We start from the raw sequence: 16988 nt of genomic DNA on the forward strand, positions 1-16988 counted from the left end.
TCCAAAGCGCCAAATCTGGATAGCTCTGAAAACGGAGCCTTTCTGAGGGTTCCACCTAAACATGCTTGGTGTAAGCATTTTCACTCTTCAGCAAACACTGCAGGCCACACACTAGTGAGTGGAAGAACAGAAAGAAAAGTGTGACCCACCTGGCCCCCTCAGGGAGCTTGCCGCTTAAGTGGGGATTTAAAGAAAACGGCAGCACATTTTAAAAGAACAGGAACAAGGTATGCCCGCAGCACGTCCACCCACACAGACAGAGCGCGCGAAAACCCGGTGGCGCCCGTCTTCCTAGGGGTGATGAGAGCGTGGATTAGGTACGTCACCCCATCTCAGGGGTCAAAGCCTTTGCCCCAGAGACGTCATCATCAGTTCACTCCAAGCGGGGAAAAAGCTATTCCATTTTTAGATTCCTCAAGCAGAGATAACATGGTCTTCTGTTGTTACTAATACCATTCTTTGTTCATATGCATTTATTTTCCATTTTTAAAAATTAATTTTAAACATCTCTTGAAGCAGACAGGTAGCTTTGAAACAGTGGTTCTTAAAATGTGGTCCCAACCAGCAACAGCAGCACCACGTGGGACCGTCTTAGAAATGCAGATTCTCGGGCTCCACCCAGACTGGCCAATGGGGAACTCTGGGGGTGGGTGCCCCACCCTCTGTACTTTAACAAGCCGGACCCCTGCTTTAGGAGAACCTGAAGCTGATTTATAAGTATTAGTCTATAGTTTGTAAGAAGGCTCTTGTGTAAAATGCCCTGCTTGACATCCAAATGAAGTTAAAAGACCGGCACATGTTCCATCTAGGTGAGCCTACTAGGTTAACCTTGCAGCCGCCTATTACGCCGGCCACGGGCTTATCACCAGCCTGGCGAGTTAGATACTGTTATCCTGATTTTTAGAGACAGAGAAATGAAACACCAGAGAGAAAAGCCAAGTTTACTCATGAGGCCAAGGCCCAGACTCGCCTGAACATACCCTGGGCTTTGTGCCCAGCTGTGCCAGGATTGTGCGTGTACGTGCCGGCCAGGTGCACGTGGCTGGGGTGTGCGCACTCCCACATAAGCACGTGGATAAGAACAGCGAAGTCTGTACAGATTCACAGAGTGATAAGAAAATCTGTCAAGTCTCAAGAATGGACACTTTGCATTCGCAAATCTGTCTAACAATTCTGCAACCTACTCACAAGAACAGGTAGAAAGTCAAAAGCCAGGTATCTACATAAATATCTAATCAAATACTAGGATTCTGGGGTTCGTGACACCAACAAGTGAAGCCCAGTCCGCCTCCCCCATCTCGGGTTCATATTCGCTTAAGACCTTAGAATCGGCTGGCAACCCCTAGTCTACTGTTCTACACATACGAATTATAAGAATGCAAGTTGATTTACACATACATTCCAAATGATAGGGTATTGTAAAAAACAATTTAGCCAGTCATCTGAATTTAATTTAGCAGAAAAATCCATGGTTATAAACTGACCTGCCTCCACCGCCAGCTGCCTGGCGTGTCTGAGCCACGCCTCCGCCTGCCAAGGGTCTGCCCGACGCGGGGGTCTCCTCAAGTGCCTCGCAGACGCTCACCTTCCTCCCAGGGCTCATTTTCACAAATACCGTCTCCTGCAGCATAAATTTCCAGGCTACCCACACCCCCTACAAGACACACCCACGCCAGCCTAGAGATCAACTCCAAATATACCACAAACCTCTCAAAGTTATCTGCTTTCATCAGGTGATGATTTATCAAAACTATAAATAATCGGATTATACTATGTCGCAACATAAAAACATGTTTAGGACAATGTTAAGAGAAAAGGTACAGTGGGGGCTACACTATAAACACAGCGATATAAGAATGTATTTTCACACGTGGACAGGGGTACAGGGCCTCGGGACAGTGGAGACAGCAACCTTTTCCGTTTTAGATGCTCTTTAAGAACCGTATCACAGCACGTTACGTCTACCATGCCGCCGGGCCAACCAGGCAGCCCCTGCCACTCCCTCTCCCTCCTTGCTCCCCTCAGCCACACGGGCCCCTCTGCCCAGATCCTTCCCCACTCCTCAGCCGACCCCTCCCACCTCCATGTCCGCCTGTCACATCACCTTCTCAGAAGCCACACTGCTCCCCTCGGCCACACCCTCCCACCTCAGCCTGTCCTTCCCCGGCACCGCCCTGACCACAGCTGGTCACTACACTCTTACGTGGGAAAGCAGAAACTTGATTACAGGCTCCATGAAACAAAACAGCAGTTTTATACCACTGTACTCCTGCCCTGGAGACCCGGCAAGTCCCTGGAGCTCCACGAGTATTTCTCAGATTAATGAAGGATTTTCACAGCCTTGTCATTCACATAGCACTCTCCTCCCAACGCACACACACCCACACAGATACACACACACACAGACACATGCCCCCAGACACACATATACAAACACACCCATACACACACACACACATACACATACACACACACATCCCTCCACTCTCGGATCTCGTTTAAGATCCTCACCCTCCCTCCCGCCATCCCAGGCAGAAGTCTCAGCACCTCCTGTGATTTCTCCCTCTCATCCCCTGTACTGAGAACTAGTGACCAGGGTCAAAGGCCTCCTTAATTAACACCCATGACCCTTCTGATTGTTCAGGTCTAACTTCCCTGTGAGGTCATCAGTGTCACGAGAGCAGGGACCACATCTGATTACGGGGGGGCCAAAAAATCATGCTTGAGTTTAACTGATTTAAGTGTTGTGGCTTTGTGATCATTTCTATCAGCAAGAATGCCTGCTGCCCCAGAATACAGACCCTAAAGAAAAGGCTTATTTTGTTTTGTTCATAATGTGGCTTCTCTATCATGGATGCAAAAATCTAACTGCAGAAAGGGCCTCAGAAATTCCCTCCCCCTTATGAGTATTTTCAGACTCCACCACACCTCGTGTGATGCCGGACAGGGCAACAGGGAACAGAAAAAAAAGCTGGGTTAGAAAACACTGACCACATGCCGTCGGCCGTCAAACACCGGTTCCCCTCTCACAGACCGTGTCACTGGCAGCCTTTTAACATGTAGTTGCTGGAAACCATCCCGCTCCGGCTCCTGGGAGCCGACAAGGAGTGTTTAACTCGTCCTATTTATAGTGCAGCCAGGCCCGAGCCAGTGAGCCAGTTCTCGGGTGCCACAAACGCAAGTTGGGATGGTTTCCCAGCCCGAGTTCAGGAACAGAAAGTTGGGCGGCTGCTGCCACCTACAGCAGGAAGTGTGACCTTGCACTGCCCAGCGGCCCTGCGGGCCTCACCGAGGGGGAGGCAGGCGGAATCATTTTCCAAGTTCACCAGGTGGTCTAACACGTGCTGTCAAGCACCAAGTTCAGGACGTCCAGCTGTGACACATATAATGCGGTGCTTGTTGCTATAATAAACGCAGAAGTTCCCAAACAGCTGTAGCCCGAGAACCAGTGTTCAGAGCACACTTGCTGTGGAAGCAACTAAAACAAGGCACATGGAAGCGATCGCGGCATCACGACCACCTTTTGGAGCACCCTCCTCTCGAGGCCTTCCCCCAGCACAGTGGAGTGACCTGGCCAGTTCCTCCCACCTGTCAGACACTCAGGCGGCCGGGAAGGAGCAGCGTCCCCCCGGCCTTGGTGCTGTGGGTGCCGTGCGGCTGAGCACAGCAAGATGTGTTTTGGTGCTATTTCCTTTCATTTCCTTCAAGATAAACTATTTCTGAATTTGTAAATTCTGAAAAATAAGAGCAATAGGGTTAGATGACTTTTCTTCTTTAGCTTTTCAAGCCACAGGGAACGGAGCCTTTGGGTCTGCAAAACTATCAAGCAGTTTTGTTAGTTACTGGAGAACTGGGTCGAAAACATCAGGCAGGTCCTGTACATGAATTTCACACTAAATTTTAGGTTTCTCGGATGGAGACACTTTATGTCAACACTATATGGGTACCACCCTTATTTGTATATCTCAAACATACACGCTGCAATGCCACACACACACACACTCACACACTTACCCCTACTGTGGCCCCCTCCGTTCTCCTCACATCAGCCAGGATAGTCATTCTAAAATGCTGATATCCTTGTGCTATTTCCGTGCTTTAAGAACTCCAACTGCTTCCTACTAAGACCAAAGTCCCTGATGTGTCACATGCCTGCTTCTCCACGGCTCTGGCCTCCGGCCGTCATTCTAAGCAGCCAGCAGGAACCATGGCTCTTCCCTGGAGAACACCTCCTACACCAAATCCTTGTCCCGCCCCACCCCTAACGTCACTACCCCTGTTCACCCTTGCTCATCTGGGCTCCAAAAGCAGCCCCCTAAACCGCTCCCTCTGACTCTCCTCTGACCCACTCTCCTCTGCCGCCAGGACGTAGCTTTCTAAAGCGCAGATACAGTCATGCTGCTCCCTGGCTGACACTCTCGCGAGACAAAACCACACGTGTGTTAAATTTCCATACGATTATGCACCAAGGGGAAAATGAGTGCGTGTCAAAACTGGTGAAATCGGAATAAAGTCTCTATTTGTCACTAGCTCTGTAGCAATGGCAGCACCCTAAGTGGCCTCCGGTTATTCCGTGAGACGTTACCGCCGGGGGAAGCTGGGGGCGCACAGAAACTCGCTGTACTAATTCTGCAACTTTCTTGTGAACCTAAATTTTTTAAATTAAAATAAACCCAAACATGCACTACTCCTCCTGGGTAGACAGACTGAAGTTGCGCTCCTAACTGTCAGCAGACGATCCTTCACATGGCTGGCAACCTGCCCCAGGAGACGCGCCCAGACACCACGGCTCCTGGCGCACTGTCTTTGCACGCAGCGTCCGGATGAGCACGGCACGTGGCTCCTCACCTCTCAGGACTGATTCATGCTCTTGCTGGAGTTCTCCTTCCTCCTTTCCCACCACACTTCAATCCACCTTTCGAGACGGAGGGTAGAGCCCCCTCCTTCGTGAGGCCTTCCTGTCCTCCTCAAACAAAGCTGACCAGGCCCTCACGGAGAACTTGGTCTTCGGGTTTCACTCTGCCAGTTGTTTTACTTAATAAAGAAAAGGAGAGGAAGGTGAAAGGAGCCCATATCCCCACCACTTTGCCAGGGGGCCAGGCTGACACCAAGTACAAAGCATTAACCCCTCCCAGCCCATCCGTCTAATCCCACATCTACTTTCCCTTTCATTCTCTGCTTCCAGACTTTTCTCCTGGCTGTTTACCTGTGGCCCTGCTCATCACTGAGCCCCTCCAATGGAGGGGATTAGCTGCACTCACCTTCCTAAACCCAGCACCTCCCACACAGCCTGACGCACGGGAAGCACTCCGTTCATCACTACGCTCCGTGGACCACAGTCCACAGCTGGCAGCACCTGACACGGCAAGGCCGAGGAGCGTGGGCTAGCTTCACCCTTGATTCTGGAAACTGAACAATGTCTGAGTGTGAGCAAGGCACTGCGATGAGTTCTTTCATTCGTCCCTGACCTGACTTCACCCTCAGCGTAGGTTCTCTAATTAAAGAGAATTCTGAGACATGCGTGAATATGGTTACATCAAAACCGTAAGGCGGAAATCAGCAAGGATTATAGAAACCAGTGACCCCCAAACAAGCATCGAGTCGCAGACCATCAGACAACTTCTTAGCCACAGGCAAAAGCGCAGTCAGAAAGCTAGTTCACTGATCTACATGCCAGGTAAGGACTGATGTCCAGTTTTTAACACATGCTGTTTATATCAGAACCATAACAGAAGTGCCATCCATGCGCCTTGGCCGCCAGAGAAAACAGTTCAACACAAGAGTAAGAACCGTGCACAGCCAAACAGAAATGGCATCAGAAGCAAGCACTGCTGGAACTGGTAGCGTGGTGGGGGTGGGGATTGTCACTTGACAAAACTGGAAAAAGCTGCAAGCAACACACAAGACTGGCAGTTAAACGCAAATACTTGAGAAAAACCTTCCCCTTGTCTGTTCTGATAGCAAATGGATGTTCTGTCGTATTGTGGGACCCGTACTCTCTAAAGCTCCCCTTTTAAACTCTCTTACTCATTTACTGAGCATCTCTGCATTTGGACAGCGGAAAAACAAAGTGTTTGGAGTCAAGAAGACATGGAGTCAAACTGGTTCCACTATCTACAATGCAAACTGGCAAGTTAACTGACCTCCTGACCCTGACCTCCTGACTTCATCTGCAACATGGAAATAATCTCTCTCATCAAGGCAAGTAATCTTCATTTAGAATCTAGGGACAAGCTCCGTGTGTGCATTTTTAGATTTGCAAACACTCTGAGATTAAATGCAAAAGTGTGAGATGATTTTTCCACAGTAAGCATGCATGGCTTTCTCAGGGGACAAGTGACCCCAAACAGTTAAGCGCCACACTCCAAAGGCTGTGGCAGGACCACAGTGTATCTAAAGAGCCTGACACACAGCAGGCTGTGTTCACTACTGGACAGCTGTTATTAATTTTAGGTCCTGGGAAGGTACAGAAAGATAAACCAGACAGAACTGGAGAGGAAGGCAGGCAGGCAGTTACAGTGTAAGGTCCTGCGTGTCGTCTCCGGGTTTCACTGGGCAACAAAGGCAGGCAAACCAAAGTAAGCCCAGAAACACCCCAGTAGGAAAAATGAGAGTGGAGGCACCTGGCGTATCAGGACAGTGACATGATCATCACTGCAGGGTCCCCGACGCCTGGACAGGGCTTGGCATATGGCAGATGTTATGTAAATAAACAAACAAACAGCTGGAACCAACCCAGGGTGCAGGACCATTTACAAACTCCCAGGGGAAAAACCAAATTCAGAAGGTATTCCTAAAAACTATTTCTATTAAAAAATTTTCCATTTCAAAAACTCCATACAAATGTAGTCATCCACATTCTGTCCCTAAGTAGTCACCCCAGCCTTCCTGGGCTTGGTGATGGACCCGGAGAGAAATATCCTTGAAACACAGGTGTTAGCAACACTTTCTTTTTTCCAAAGGAATTAAATGCCTTACTTTCCTGGGCAAAATAAATTCAATTTCCTCCTTCTTCTTCTTTTTTTTTCAGTTTTCCCTTTCCTGAGTTCAAGAAGCTTACAGCTAATAAAACGACAACAACAAAAATAATGCAGACTCACAGACACAGAGAACAAACTAGTGGTTACCAGTGGGGAGAGGGAAGGGGGAGGGCAACGTAGGGGAAAGGGGTTATTATGGGATTATATGAAGTCATGTGTGGGAAACTTTTGAAAACTGTAAAGCACTACAAAATTTAAAGAATCTTTCATCCAATTAAAAAAAAAAAGAAGCTCACAGCTAAATGTGTGGCCCAACAGTGTCAACCACCACAGATGATCTGAGTGCTCCCTTTCCTCCTGAAGTTCCTTCCCCATTTTACCACATTGTATGTATTCTTACTAGTCACCTCAAAGCCTCAGCAGGACTTTCAGAGTATACACACATTTGAGGGTGTGAGAATACTGGTCAAGAACACAGAGCCTGACTATTAAAAGTAGCCAAGACATGAAAACAACCTAATTGTCCACCAACAGATGACTGGATAAAGAAGTTGTGGTATATTTATACAATGGATACTACTCAGCCATAGAAAAGAATAAAATAATGCCAATTGCAACGTGGGTGGACCTGGAGATCATCATTCTAAGTGAAGTAAGTCAGAAAGAGAAAGAAAAATGTCACATGATGTCACTTATATGGGGAATCAAAATAAAAAAAGACACAAATGAACTTATTCACAAAACAGAAACAGACTCACAGAGAAAACAAACTTACGGTTACCACGGGGGAAAGGGGGTGGGAAGGGATAAATTGGGAGTTCAAGATTTGCAGATACTAACTAGTATACATAAAATAGATAAGCAACAAGTTTATACTGTATAGCACAGGGAACTATATTTCAGTATCTTGTAGTAACGTATAACGAATAAGAATATGAAAAGGAAAATATGTATGTATATGGATGACTGAAATAGTATGCCGTACACCTGAAATCGATACAACACTGTAAACCGACTATACGTCAATAGAAATTTTAAAAAGGAAAAAAAAGAACACAGGCCCTGGTACCAGGCAGTCCTGGAGCAGAAGCCACACGCCTCCATCCATCTCCTCTGTAGCCCCTCAACTTCTCTGCATCCCTGCTGCCTCGTCTATAAAATGAAAATAGTAATTACTTTTTCATATGCAGGAAGTGAGGCAGAAACTTTTAAAAGGTACGTGAGGCCCCAAACTGTACCCGGAACATAGTACGTGCTCATCAGTGTCAGCAGAGAAGAGCGGAAGCAGCAACACTGCAGACACACAGACGAAGAGAAATGACAACAAATTAAACAAAAGGAAATTGCAGTAAAAGGTCAAAACCCAGAGAAAAAAGGTGGGAAAACAAAGCTCTTTGTGACTGGAAGTGCGTCACATTCATACGTCACTTCTATTCATGGTTTTCTAAACGTAGTCCTTCCCTCCTTCTAAATGGTGTGGCTCTCCTAGATGGTATTGTGTTGAAAGTGAATTAATACTCACATATTACAAGAATCCAATCTATATAATGTACAAGCCTAGATTTGGGGTATTTTTAGATAAATATCCTTTACAAAAAGGTCAGCTCATTTGTGGTCTTTAAAGGAAGAAAGCAACTCTTCACTTCTTGTCTCAGTTCCTCATCTAAATTAAACAGCTTATTTTTTAAATCCCGGCAGGGGAAGGAGTCATCCAAGAAAAACTTCAGTGATTCTCAGCATCTACTGACCTTAAACATCCACTCGATACACACCTGTAAAGAGGCTTTATTAAAGCAACTGTCTTCTTAGCAGCCAATGGTCGCCCAGTGGATTCCTGCTCTGGGCAGGCTCCACACTGCTGAGCATCCTCCTGGAGCTGGCTGTCTCCATGTGCCAGTCAGCTGGAGGGGTCACAGCATGGGCGCTGTAGAGATCGCTGCACAGGAAGAGGTTGTCAGCTGGAAAAGGGCAGGGAAACAGAAGACAAAATGGACAGCAAATTTAACGTCTCAGGTAAGCGTTCCCTTTTTTTTCTTTAGTCGGTTTACAATGCTGTGTTAACTTGTGGTGCACCGTATAGTGATTCAGTTATACATATACATGAATATATATTCCTTTTCACATTCTTATTCATTATAGGCTATTAGAAGGTATTGCATATAGTTCCCTGTGCTATCCATCAGGTAAGCATTTCTTGACAAATATCTAAGGCACCTATCTTGAGCCAAGCACTAAACTGAAGTTGTAGGGAAAGGGAGACTGCAAGTAACTGAAATAAATCCTTGCCCTCATAAAGCCGGCAGGACGGCTGAGTGGGAGGCAAATACCATCACAGATAATCAAAGGGCCCTTGTCTGATTCACTTTCAAATCCCCAGAACTTAGCCAAGTAAATGTTTGTTGAAGACAATGGATATAAGAAAGAGATGAAGTATGTGGAATTCAAAAAAATTTTTACAGCATTTCTCTAAGTCCATTCATTTAGGGGCACATACAACTTGAGAAATATTATTAAATCACTCTTCCTGAAAGTGAAGTAAGAATCCGAACAAGCCATCTTGAAAGGCAGATTTTTCAGGAGACAAGGAAAAGGAAATACGAGGTGGTTTAGCCAATACTCTTAAAACAACCTCTGAACATTTCACAGACTGCTTCCAGACAAAATTTCTGAGGGAGGCAGGGATAAATTGTGCAGTCTGAAGAAGAATAATGTTCCAGAAAGACCAGAGGTTCTGACTTGAGAGAGAAGTGCTGAGTCTGAATCCTGGCGCTGCACCTTCCTAGTTATGTGATTTGGGGACAATTCCCTTCACCCCATAGGGTTCAAGTCGTTATCTGTAAGGCAGAGCTAACATTCAAAAGATTGCTGTGGGGGCAAATGAACTAAGGGACATGAAACATTGTGTAAAGTGGAGCGATGTGACCCTCAGAGACGCAGGGAGAGAGGTTCACCCCTTCCACGTTGTGTGTAGTCGGTCTTCCCCACGGAAATAGGACGGTACTAGTCACTGCAAGAGCCCGAGAGCCGACAACGGCTCCTGGCAGAGGCAGGCGCGCCACACACACACACGTGTGGAACGAGCAAACGCGTCACCGGTCCTATGCCACGGAGGAGGGGAAGCTCCGCGTCCCGGGTTTGTGAGACCCCCAGAGCTGCCCGCCGGGGTCTTCCTCGGCCCCCCGGGCTCGCGCGCGCTCGCCGAGGCTGCGCCACCTTACCCCGGCCCCTTTCTCAATCCTCCGCCTCGTGGGGCGACATCCGCGCGCGCGGACCCCAGGGTCCCCTGCCGCAGAGGCCCAGCCCACTAGGCGTCGCTAGGACGCTGTTGCCTGAGCGACGACGATACTCGCTGATGATTGGAGAACAATCCGCACCCGGCAAGAAGCGGAGCGCTGATTGGCCAAGTCGACGGCGGCGCTGTGACAGCGGAGAGGCGCGGCCGTGCCCGCCCAGTGGCTCCGCTCCCGCGGAAGGAACTTCCGCCGGAAGTCCTTTCCCGGGGAGCTCGGAAACTTGTCCGGGGTTGGGGCAGCGGGCGTCGTGGAAGCGCGTTTCTGTTAACGTGGCCGCCGCGCGAGCTGGGTTGGACGGGTCCCACAGAACGGCTTCGGGCCGCGTGGCCACGGGGAAGCCAGTCCCTTCCTACAAAGGAGACTCCTCACCTGTAAAAACCAAGTGTACCTACTCGGAGCCTGGTGTCAGGTTGAGGGGAGGAATGTGTCCAAATCCCTGACCACGTGCTGCGCCCGTCCTAGATGTTAGCCCTTAATGGTGATTGCTGCATTAATTAGTGTGTCTGTGTCCTGCTGGCCCCTCCAGGAGACCCAGTGAAGGCAGCACTGCATTGCTTTGCCCACCCCTGTATTCTCATCCCCTGCCGCGCCGGCACATAGGTAGTTCCGTAGATAGTCACCAAATGAGCCAACCCTCACCCACACTCACAGGCTGAGTGGAAGCTCAAGTCATGTCGATGATAATAATAGCAATAATAGTAGTTGTCACTGGCCCTTTGCAATCACTTCCCTTACCAGGCATTCATCTAAGCACTTCACGTGTTATTTAATCATTTTTAAAAATCTTCATAATAGCCCCACAGCCCTACAAGGGAGGTATTATGGTTATTCCCATTTTACAGATAGGAAACGGAGGGAGGTTGTCTCACAACCACTTTGGCCCCATCCCTTCTTTTGCTCTTGTTCCAAAAGATGAAGGGTTGCTTTTCACAGAGGCCAGTTCCGCCACTTGTGTCCTAAATCCTATCCCCGTTTGCCTTCTCTGCTTATGACAGCAGTTCTCAAAGTGTCGTCTGGGAACCCCTGGGTGTCCTAAGACCATTTCAGAGAGTCCATTATTGTCAAAACTATCTTCAGAGTAATACTAAGATGTTACTTGCCTTTTCACTCAAATTTCCTCATAAGTGTACAGTAGGGTTTTCCAAGAGCTACATAATGTGTGATACTGCAACAGATTGAATGCAAAAGACAGGAGAATCCAGCTGTCTTCTCTTAAGCCAGATATTAAAGAGATTAGTAAAAATATAAACTTTCTTTTCACTAATTCTTTTTGTTTTGGAAAACATAATTGTTCATAAAAATGTTAATATGTAATGGTTTGTTGTTATTTTAAATGAATTAGTAAACAAATATTTAAATTGTTTATCAGTTTTATTGTCTAGTATGGTAAATAGTGATAGATACAGCTCACAAAAACAAAACCTTTTGGGATCCTCAGTACTTTTCAAGGGTGTAGATGGATCCTGAGGGTTAGTCCTGAGACCACAAGGGCTTAGGCTTTTGCCTCTTTCATAATAGCCAACAATCTCATTCATTCACTCATTCACTCACTCTGTCTATCTCTGTCTCTCTTTCACTCCCTCCTTCCCTCTTGCATTATGCTCTGGTATTTCACATCTTTAACAAAAAAATATGCCTTTCTAGTTTCCATGCTATTCCTCTGCTCCCCTTTAACCCACTTCCCAGTAGAGTTATCTACACACGCTGTCTCTCTTTCAGTTACTGTTCACTCTTGACCAGTCTTACCAGAGGTGTGGCTCTATTCCCTGATATCTGGTCAATTTTCATAAATATTTCTGAACTTGACCTTACTTGATCTCTCAATGGCAGTCAACCCAGTTAATCACTGCTTCCTACCTGAAACTCACTCTTATCAGCTACTGTAATATCATACAGTCCCAAGAGGTCATACTAAATCACCAACTGCTCCATTCTCAGGCCTCGCTGGTAATTTCCCCCTATGTATGGCCTTTGGGCATTAGAGTCCCTCTCACTCTGACCTACGTGGTCCTCTTACACTTATTGCCAGCTTTGACACTTCCACTGGTATGTATCAAAGATCACTCAGACTTCAGTCATCCACATAGCCCCATCCCACACCCCCACCAATCTCCTTAAGAGCATCTTCACTCCAAAGTATTTTCCCAGCTCCTGGAAATTTTTCACTTCCATATGAAGAGTTAATTTAGTTTTTTTTTAAAAAAACAAGACTCTAAGTTCACCTCACTTTTTTTATTGTCTCCGTAAAAGCCCATAAAGTCTATTAGATGAGGCTTGATCACTGGTCAGACCAGAGTTCTGTAATGTGACAGTGGCTCCGTGGAGGAGGTGGTAGGAGATAGCTGTCCTCCTTGACCACACTTCCAAAGAACACTGACGCCTTCTTAGATGCCCGGTAGTGGGTCTACGTTAACAGGGGTGAATCCATTACCTTGTCCAGGATACCATTCAGCACCGCTGAAAAAACCAGTAACACTCACTGCCCAAGAGAATCTGCTGCTCAGAACCTTTGATGACAGTCTGGAGATGCACACCACGGGGGGGGGGGGAATAATTGTTATACACCTATGACATCCAGCAGACAGCTCGTTTCCTCAGTAACCAAGGAGAAACTCAGGGGTCCTAGGGAGCTGTGTCTGTCCCCGGGGTTCTGAGTACTCATGGCCACGTTTTCACTGCGATCCAGTACCCCTTGGAGACTAGGCTATAAGATCAAGCCTGCACTTATCTCGCGGTAATTAGTAATGATGTTGTAAGTGGAAGCGATGCCTTCACGTGGAGAAATAAGCAGCAGGAACTGATTAACCCCGCAGAAGTCGAGTGCTGGTTTCTACCTTGTCTATTAATACAGACGGGAAGAGCGAGCACATGACAAGGATACAGACGCCTCTACAGGGAGGTGGAGAGCGTCCCTGGGAAATCTGCTAGGAGAGATTTCTCTGACTGCCATCCTTCTGGTGGCCTCACAAGATGGGGGCTGGACTCTCCTGAGTTGTCTTTAGACAAAAATTAAATTAAATTAAAATAAATGAGGTGTAAGTCACTCTTTTGGAAAAGCCACCACAGTTATTTTTTCTTTACTAAAATAGATGCTTTCTCTCATGGACATTTACCTTGACAGATGATGCAGCTGCTCGTTTTAGTTCAATCAGCCAGAACCTAAGTTGCACATTTTAAACTTTATCACTACAAATAATTGATTATTGTTTGTAAACAGAGAGCCATTTTCCTGCCGATTTCAGGGTCGTCCATGGAGAGACCAGACGCGGGCTCGGAGCAGCACGTCCTGCGAGTCTGTCCCCTTTAGGGCGCCAGTGGGCTAGGAAGCTCTCCATTCCCCTTATTTGTTATCGGTTGTCTCCTTCCACGAAAACAGGAATCAAAATTCCTTATCTTACCACTGAACATGATTCCATGGCGTAGGATACTGGTGTTTAGAATTTTAATGAATCCTGCCCTCCAAACATTATCTTGCAGCAATCTGAGAAGAATGCCGCCCTCCCTGCCACCTCCGGAACAAAGGAGCAGTAATAAAGTACCAGTCTGGGACACTCGGGCAACTAACAAACCCGTGACAACCACAAGTAATTCTCCTTGCTGAGAGCCAGGCTCTTGCAACAGCTTGTCGTTCGTGCTGTTTAGCATTTAATTTGCCTTTAGTTAGGTAACGAGCATTTATTGATTACCTGATAGGAATGGAGCGCCTGCTAAACACAGGATGGGGACAGAGTGATGAATGAGTCTACTTGGGGCTGAAAATGTATACTTTGGAAAGGAGTCTTGAAAACGGGTACCAAGTGTTTTCTTAATGAGTGGAAACCAATATCCTATTATAGGGAGTTATTACTCTTTCAGAATTCACGGTTCTGACTCCTGGCACATTCTATTCTAAGGAGAAAGGTACTTGTCACATCTTGTCTCATGGTGAGAGTGGGGACACCCCAGTCACTCACTCTCTGGGCTAAGGAAGTTTCCAGCCTTCCCTTTCTCTGGAAAGCCCCAAGTGTGGGAGGGACCCAGGAGAGAAGTAGCCACCAGCCACTGAAAATCAGGCCTTCTGCCACCACGGCAGCCCTCCTGATGTCTTCGGTAAGCGTGGATGCCTGGGTCTGCACAGGACGACAGTGTCAGTGAGCTAAATTCACTCATGATGGCCTCGTGGAGGTTGAGTTTTGAGGCCAATATGAGGCAGGTGGTGGACGTGAATTGGCAACACTTAGAAATGGCCAGGAAGGCTTTCCAGGAGGGCAAAATGATCCACTAAGATTGGGGAAGAGAGCATGAGGTGTGAAGGTCAGGGCCTCGGGGTGAGCAGTGTGGCCCGGCCAGAGAGGGCCCACGTGGCAAGTCACAGATGCTGCGTGTGCAGTCTGAGACTTGAGGAGACCAGGGGAGGCTGAGCTCAGTGAACAGTGGAAACATTCCGACCATCCACACGTCACTGACCCTCTCACCTGAGCTAACTTCCTAACACCAGGGAAAGTGAAAGAGACATAGTCTTAACCTCAAGAAGCAGATGGTCGCTGGGCGCGGGGCACGTTAGGAGAGGCACAGCAGCGGGGAGGAGACATCCGGGGGTTCAGACCATGGCTGTGCTGAGCTTCCAGCTTAAATCAGGGCTGAGTTGGGGAGCAGCAATCCAGGCAGAGGGAACAGCCTGAGTGGGGCACAGAGGCGCAAAGAGCCAGCAGTTATTGAGCAGAGATGGGCTCTAAGTTATCAACTATATTTGAGTAAAAAAAAAATTTCTGAAATGACATGTACTATGGGTTATAAAGGGAAGAAATGAAGGACAGGAAAAATAGGGGAGGGAGAGATTTTAGCCAATTCTCTTAAGTTTTTTGAGGGTGCAAAAGACTGCAGAAGAGAGTCTTGTTGGCTGTTGGGGGACTTTCCTTCTGCAAAGATGGCCTTGCTCGCAATATTTTAAGACTACTGTTCCCAGCTGGTGCCCAACACCACAGATCTATGTAAAGATGACAACTTTCAAGAGGATAACATGCATTTTCTGGTTGATTTTTAGATTTTAAACACATTTAGCATTCTCTGGTTTTTAAAGGATGCTTTTAATAGAGCACAGATTCCTCCCGTCAATGGTGAGGGGACAGATTTAAGGACTGCAGCTCAGACATCCAGTGCCAACTAGCTTTCAGGGATCCAAGTGTGAGAATCAAGTTGTCACTTGATGTGTGGATTTGGCAAAGGCTCAGAACGCCTTGGAGATGGTGGTTGTGGGCCCAAGCTATGTGACAGGTGCTTCTGTAACTAATTGTCTTTGCCCTCATTGGCGAAGTCCATCACTTGCTAAAACTCTACGATCTCCCCCAGTCATCAGCTCCTTTCTGGCTGAGCTGATAGACAGTCTGACCACTCAGGAGTCGCAGAATATTTGAGCTGGGTGGAATTTCAAGACACCTGATCTGAGACCTCCTCATTAGGAGATAGAGAGGGGTCCCACCAATAGTGGCGGAGCTGGGATTAGAACCGGTTGGGTGACTCATTTGTGTGCATCCTATTTCTTCCCACCTGGCATGCTCCTCTCGGGCCCCCGCCCTGTCCGCATGCCACCTGCTTCCAGACCCATTTCATGCCCTATTTCTTACACAAAGCAGTCTGCCTGCTGTCCCTAAAGTGCCTTTTCTGGCTCGGAACATCCAGAGTGCTGGCTCTCTGTACCACCCCTCCTGTTCCCGGCTGAGGAGGTGGGACGCCCGCATAGGTCTTTCTTGGGAAGACACAGCCTCGAGGGGCAGGACCGGAAGCAGTGCACAGAAGGGCCACGGCAGATGGCTTTCAGAAAAAAAACAAAATCCACTCCAACAATGAAAGATGCCACTCACTCAGCAAATATTAGGCGCTGATTATATGCCAAATTCCGACCTACGGAAAGACACAGCATGGTCCCGCTTTCAGGGTATCACTGTCCACATAGGGAGACAAATGCAGAGCAGTGAGGCGGCGGGAAAGCAGGGGATGCCGGAGAACAGAGAGATGTTCACCAGGTGAAGGCAGGGCGGGGCATCTCAGGCGAGGGAGGCCAGAGATGAGGGCAGCCCTGGGCTGGGGTCTGCAGAAGTGACCAGAGAGGACCGCCAGCAATAGAATGGCTGTCCCACGAGATGGTGAGTTTGTTGGGGACTGGATGTCCAACTGCCAGGAACTGGGTAAGGCTGGACCATCTGGCCAACATACCTTCCGAGTCTGAAAGTGCTCATTCTGCCGTGAAGCGTGGGAGATGATGCTGTGTGGGTAGGGCTGGGACCAAACTCTATGGGAGAACTGGAGCTGTAGAGCCGAGTCCTCAGGGACACTCAAGGCCTCCCTCCACCCATTACAAACAGCAGCCACCGCTCAGAAAGGTGGTAAAACTGTCCCACACTTGGGACCTCCTGGGACAGGAGGTCCTTGCCTGTATCCACAGGGCTGAGACTGACATCCAGGACCCAGGGACATCTCAGTATGGACTGAGGAAGTTGGCTGTCGCTTGTGACTCGGCCACTAGGGGTCGCTCACCAGCAGTGAATTTTATTTATGCTTTCAAAGCCACTTAAATCTTGTTATGACCATCCCACAAAGTAAGCAGGACGAAGATTGCCACCACTGTGCAAATATGACACTGGATCAGGAAAATGTAGTGGCTCACCTGCTTTGGTGGGAAGGCTCTCCTAGGACTAAGGAGAAAACAGTGCGTGGAGGGGAAGATGCGTCCCGAGAA

The 16988-nt window shown here is 47.9% G+C and overlaps 1 protein-coding gene across 8 annotated transcripts in view; it reads right to left on the bottom strand.

Moving 5' to 3' along the window:
* The window catches only part of EFCAB6 (EF-hand calcium binding domain 6), a 208676-nt gene extending 198374 nt beyond the window's left edge, over nt 1-10302 (bottom strand). For 6 of the 8 annotated variants that reach the window (XM_072973647.1, XM_072973644.1, XM_072973645.1 and 3 more), the window contains exons 1-2: nt 10199-10291; nt 8753-8938 (exon numbers count right to left, since the gene is read on the bottom strand). The gene's annotated coding sequence lies outside the window, so the exon portion shown is untranslated. Of the gene's footprint in view, nt 1-4848; nt 5035-8752; nt 8939-10198 lie in introns of all 8 variants that reach the window. The other 2 variants (XM_072973642.1, XM_072973643.1) reach the window with 2 other exon arrangements.
* Nucleotides 10303-16988: the final 6686 nt, after the last annotated feature.

This window comes from Vicugna pacos, chromosome 12, assembly GCF_048564905.1.
Source record: "Vicugna pacos chromosome 12, VicPac4, whole genome shotgun sequence".
NCBI classification, from domain to species: Eukaryota; Metazoa; Chordata; class Mammalia; order Artiodactyla; family Camelidae; genus Vicugna; species Vicugna pacos.